We start from the raw sequence: 6065 nt of genomic DNA on the forward strand, positions 1-6065 counted from the left end.
GTTCTGCTCGCCCCCAAATGTACAGTGGGTGTGAATGGGTTTTGTCAGGTTAAAAGTTATTAATATATAATCTGGTTATTACTTTTTAGTGCTTAGTAGTTCCTAAATGAAAAGGGAAACTAAAGGTTTTAGTAGGTCTGAAATGGAGTTCTAACTATTATCCCTAAGCTTTCACCTTGTAGAGCTAAATCCTTATAGTCTTATCCTTTCATATTTTAGTAACTTATAAGCAGATCCTTTGTGGGTTTAGAAAATGTATCAAAGTAGGTACCAAATGTAATGCGAATGTCTACTCAGATAAACTCATACCTAAAAAGAAAGAAAGATAGAAAAATTTTAATAATTTTTCTTCTTTTTTGCTTGACATTTAAGATTTTAATAATAATAATATTCAGTGATAAAATAAAATTAAAATTAGTAAATAAAAAATATAAATATTTTTATGATTGCTTCTTCTTATTAACTTTCCGCATGCAAGGCAATGGCAATATCTTTTAATATTAATAATCAAATTTGTACTAATAAATGCCCACCAGGCCCATAGTGCAACGTTGCCGGCGCTGTTGACGTCTCAGCTGACTGCGACGCCACCGCCTGTAGTTTTTGTGTTGATTTTTGAGATATTTTCTAATGTATCTGTAGATTGTGTTGGATGTGCTTTATTTTTTGACGGGGTATACGGATGGCACAGTGCTTGCTAATTGTATGCGAACTAAGTGAAAGTGGGTGAAAGAAAGAAGGGGTTTTGGCCTAATTAAAGAGTTTAATAATTTTCGTTTTTAGCTATTTTTTTTCATGCCTTAGGTTTTAAGTTGTACGATCATTAAAGTTGCAATTTTATAAAATGGGTTGCAAAATCAGTAAAATTTCAAACTTTAACTTTGAAATGGGCAATATTTTTTAGAAGAATTAATTTAAGAGCAATACAAAGCATAACATTCAAAGGATTTTAGAACCAGGAAGAAACTTAGCTCCATCTCTTCTTCGCTTTTTATCGAACAACTTTATCCCCTTAACGTTATGGATTTTTCAGTCAATAAAGTCTAAAATATTTTCAATTTTTATTTATTTTATATGCTTTTTGTATAAAGTTTAATCTAATTTAATATCTTAAAGTTAAATATTAAATTAATAATAAATAATAAACTATTTTCCGTAGATCTCCCTCCTCGGAAACTTACTTTTGACCTTCAGTGTGGGCTCTTTGACTCGGTTACGGTTACCTACCCAGCCCCACATCGTTCCTCTTGATTTCCGTTCCTGTGACATTGCTCTACTATCCACTCTGAACCTCCTCCGTACCCCCCCCTCTGACCACTCATCCCCCCACCATCCACCCCTCAAATGGCTCCTCCACCCGCGCTCTGTTTTGGCCGCCGCGAATTGTTTACACGCGACAAACTTGTCATCTTTTTTTCGTGTACATCTCGGATGATAAAAAAGGTTAGCGACTTTGTCTTTGGCATGCTCTCCGCTTGTTGGGCTAGGCCACGGGCTCAGGTAACAACAAACAAAGTGTATAAAAAAAAAACCAGAAACAATATCAACTGCTGGTTAAAAAATGAAAGGAAAAGAGAACTGGAACACACACACGAAAATAAGCATCAAATCGAGTCGCATGATCATAAAAATTGTGCCACTTTTCTACTCCACCACTGTCTTAGTCCTAGTCGGAGTTTGCATACACTCCATCTTCATCTTCATCTTCATCTCGATCTCCATTGCCAGACACGTTCGCGTAATAACGCTCTGTGTGTCGTATCTGGACGGCTAATCATTTTCAAATATCATAAAAACACATTTCACAGAGCTCATCCGATGGGCTTAGAAGCTGGCCAGAACCCGAAACGGGAGCAGCTACCAAAAGCCTAGTCAGTCAACAGTCAGCAGAAATCGCAGATAATCTGAGAATGACGCATACTAGTGGGTTACTAACTGATTATTGGTTTATTTTTGGAAAAAGTTGGTGGAATATTTAAGGTGGATATAGGAAGTGCTTAACTAATATAGGTAATTCTATATGCTTGCTTAAAAAGGGGAAGAATTAGGGAAGAAAGTCTAAAGAAATGACATGGCAATGAAATTTTTTTTAATATTTAATATTTTATGACTTTTTTATATGTATTTTTGGATATTTAACTTGTTTGTTTAAGAAATAATTCAGATTATGATCAAACTTACAGCTTTTTTAAACTATCTTCCTAACCTAAAGGGAAGTTTCACTTCCTAAGACAGCCTCTAGTTGGTCTTCCTGTCAGGGAGTTTGTTCCTTCTAGTCTAGTAAGCTAATAATATTACTAATTTTTAAAGATTTATTTTTAATAAAAGAGTGTCTTATAACCTTTAAAATTCTTCAATAACTTTGAATTTTACCTAATTAAGAAACAATTTATTATTTAACGAACAAAAAATTGTAATAAATTTTGTATATTTCCTGGCACTAATAGAGCTGATTCTTCTACATTGGTTCTTTTTTTCCCAATAAGTTCCCTTAGATATCATCAACTTCTCAAACCACCCTCTTAATAAGTCTTTAGCTTCCAGCTAACTGATCTCGATTTGGCTGGACAGCTCTATAGCTTGATGGCTCTGCTCAAATATGGGCTAATCGTCGTTGGTATTATTGATGTAGCCTCCTCCTCCTCCTCCCCAGCTGCTGCTGCTGCTGCTGCTTGGCGCTCTTCTGTTTGTTTATACATCTCAAACTTATTTTTTTTTTTTTTTTTTCGTCGAGCATCCCAGAGATTTCGGCAGCTTTCTGTGATTGTTCCTTAATTGTTGTGGGGGATTCGGTGGTTTATGGTTTATGATACTACCAGGTTGTACTACCGAACAGTGGAGGGGGAGGGGGCTGGCTGGTTGGTTGGTTGTCTGTCTAAAGTTCACAAGTTGTCAAAATGTTTGCGCCAAAGTCTCAGAGGCAAGGCATTTGGTGGCCCGGACTTATCTGACTGTGTTAACACATTACCCTCACTGACGTCCAACTCGAGATGTGTTTTCTTCCCAGTTTGACGGGGCTGATTCAACAAATAAACAAAAGGTAAAAACCTCACGGAGAGAAAATGTTTTTAAAATGTATTTAATTAAGGTGTTTTTTGATAGCTGATGGGTTTTAGTGATGTCTAAGAGGCCTTAGTAAGTCTTAACTTATGCAAAAGTAAATTTAAGTCGAAACTTAGATTCCTTTTTATGGTAAATTGATTGCAAATTTGATAGTTATGGCTTTATAGAAACATATATCATTATATATAAAAATATTATTAAACTAAAATCATTTCTTTAAATCATTTCTTATACAGCAAACCCATTTCTTTCTCTGCCCCCCTTAGAGAAAATATGTCTATTAATTTAAAATAGACACTGACGAAGCCGCTGAAAAGTTGCCTCTTTCCTTATCGCTCTCAATTGAGTTGCTTAAAAAACAATAAAAAGCGAAACGAGAGCAGAAGTCCGAATGATTAATGGATGCCAAACGGTTGTGAAATCCTGTAAACAAAGTCAAGGAACAGAGACAAAGGCTTTCCGCCTAGGAGAGACCAAACTGCAGTTGGCTTCGATCACCATTCCGGATCGACTGTCAAATCCTTGATGTTCACCTGATCTGACTGCAAAATCAAAATGAGTGGGAAGGAGGTCCCGAAGGGAAGGAATCTGGTCAGATTCTTAGGCCGAGGGCGCTTGGCCATTGAATTCTCTCGCACTATCAATGGAGGATCATAAAATCTTTATGGCCGAAAGAAGCTGCCTCAGCAGCAGCCACAATTCTTTTAAGTGCCCTCCATCGTAATTACTCTCAAGCCCAAAGTCAGCTGAAAAATATGCCACTACAGATCCACAAATATCACTTTGTATATATAGTTCTATAGCCTTCTGCCCGATAACCAAACATTCTGATGGGGGAGGGCGCTATATGGTTCAGCCGAATGACCGATTCGGGGAATCAGCTCTCGATCTGTGCCGCAAAAGCTCTCTAAAAACGGCTTTAAAGAGTCCGAAGCGAAGAACAACAAACAAAAACGTCGTGTTATGAGCTATTAACGTAATTGGAAAATGGCATTGGGGGAATTAGAGCGCTCTTTGATGCTCCACTACAATGGAAAACTCGGGCTACTGTGTGAGAGGAGGAAGCAAAAATAAACAGGGAGTTAAGGGAAAAAAAGACTTTAATGGGTGGGTTTCTAGGGTGAAGTTTAGGGGAAGGGTTTCTTTGATTAAATATGAAAAATATGCCATATAAACTGAAAGGAAAAGTGGAAGTAGGTTTGCTTAGGATGTATTAATGATTAAGTTTGATTAAGATGACTTTTTGGTTCTTAAGGCATAAACTTAGAAGGTTTAACAATGCAAACTTCTTGGAAGATTGGTGTTATATTATCTTATATTATGGTATAAGATACCTAATGACGAACATTTTAGCACTAATTCTATACAATTTTATTTAAAAATTTGTATTAAATAAGTTTTAAAAGAACATAGTTTAATTAAAAAAAGAAATCCTAAAAAAACCTGCAAAATCCAAACTCTTGCCCTTTTGCCGTTCCGTCTCCTCCACCCACCCGTTGGCCCTCTCGAACTGGCCAACGTTTTGAGGTATCTGTGCCTCTGAGTTTTCCAGTTTTTGGCTTGTAATTAAAAACGCATAAAATCGAAACAACAAAGTAGCCCCACAACAACAGCAATAACGAGAAACAAACAGAGAAAACTGTTAATACGCCGCCTCGGATTCATTTTTACGCAATGCTCTCTTCATAATTCAATTGTTTTTATTATGTGCGCCGACACACGGCGATCATAAAATTTTATTAATTTAATTGGATTTTTTTCTTGTTTTAGTTTTCGGTTTTAGTCGTAATTAACGTAGAAAGTGCTGAGTGGCCGCGCACACAGGAAATGATTCTTCCCCTCAGAAAACCGCAAGAAAAAACAAAAAACCAAAAACAAAAACAATAACGACAGAAAACAGATTTAGTTTATAAATTATTTGGGGCTTTTATTATTATTTATTTACCATTTTTACCACCCATTGTTGCTTAAACAATTAAAAAATACCCACACAAAAGCCCCGAAAAGAGCCACAAAAATAATATATTTCGAGTCAACTGCTTGGCTTTTTACGAGCGATTCAGTTGATTTACTATCCGGCCCCCGAAGAATTAACCAAGTATTTGAGTATCTGTATCTGCAAATGTATCTGTATCTGTATCTGTATCTGTATCTGAGTCAGGCGTGTTGAAACGGACAGTCAGCATCATCAGCAGCGGTCGAGTAGTAAAAGAGATTTATGCCCATTTTGTCAGCTGCTCACTCACTGCCACTCCGTTCTCAAGTTCAAACTCTATGAAAATGGATTTCAACATGATTTTTAGTGGCTGGCATAAATTAAGCCACTATCGTTTCGCCAATTTGGCCATTTCCATTCCTGCTTCGGTCACCTACCGAAAAAATAAGTGCCAAAGCTTAATTAAGCCACATCCCAGGGCTCTGGCCCCGTTCCCTGGCCCCAAGCTCTTCAAGCTCATCATAAATTGGCCTTAGTGTTGGGCTGATGCCGAGCGGTTCGATCAAAAACAAAGAGCAGCCTTGCCAAAGGACCACCGGGTATCGTTCTCTCTCGCATTCGTGGGCCTTCATAATGGCCACGAACTGGTTTTCTTTTTGGCCAGACTGCTGCCTGCCCTGCTGCGGATTAAGCGATTAAACAAATTAAAACAAATTACGTTTTTGCACCCACCACAGCGACGATGAGCATAAAATTAATAAAAATTTACCTGTCACGGAAAGCGGCCAACTTTTGAAATGTCCCACAGTCGGGTGTTGAGGTATTTAAGGTATTTGTGGTATTTCGAAAAAATGACAAGTTACAGGGTGTTATTTAAGTGTGGGAAATTCTTGTGGTTAAAATTTAAGTTATTTATCCATTAAGTTTGGGTTTTTAATGGTAAAAAAGTTGAATTTGAAAGGCTTTCTTCACGGTTTTTCTTACCGAAATTAGAGAGTTGATTTGCTTAAATACATATTTAAATAATTTAGTTTATTACTAAAGTTATCTAGTACCTTTTTGAGAT

Source organism: Drosophila eugracilis, unplaced genomic scaffold, assembly GCF_018153835.1.
Source record: "Drosophila eugracilis isolate 14026-0451.02 unplaced genomic scaffold, ASM1815383v1 contig_883, whole genome shotgun sequence".
Lineage (NCBI taxonomy): Eukaryota > Metazoa > Arthropoda > Insecta > Diptera > Drosophilidae > Drosophila > Drosophila eugracilis.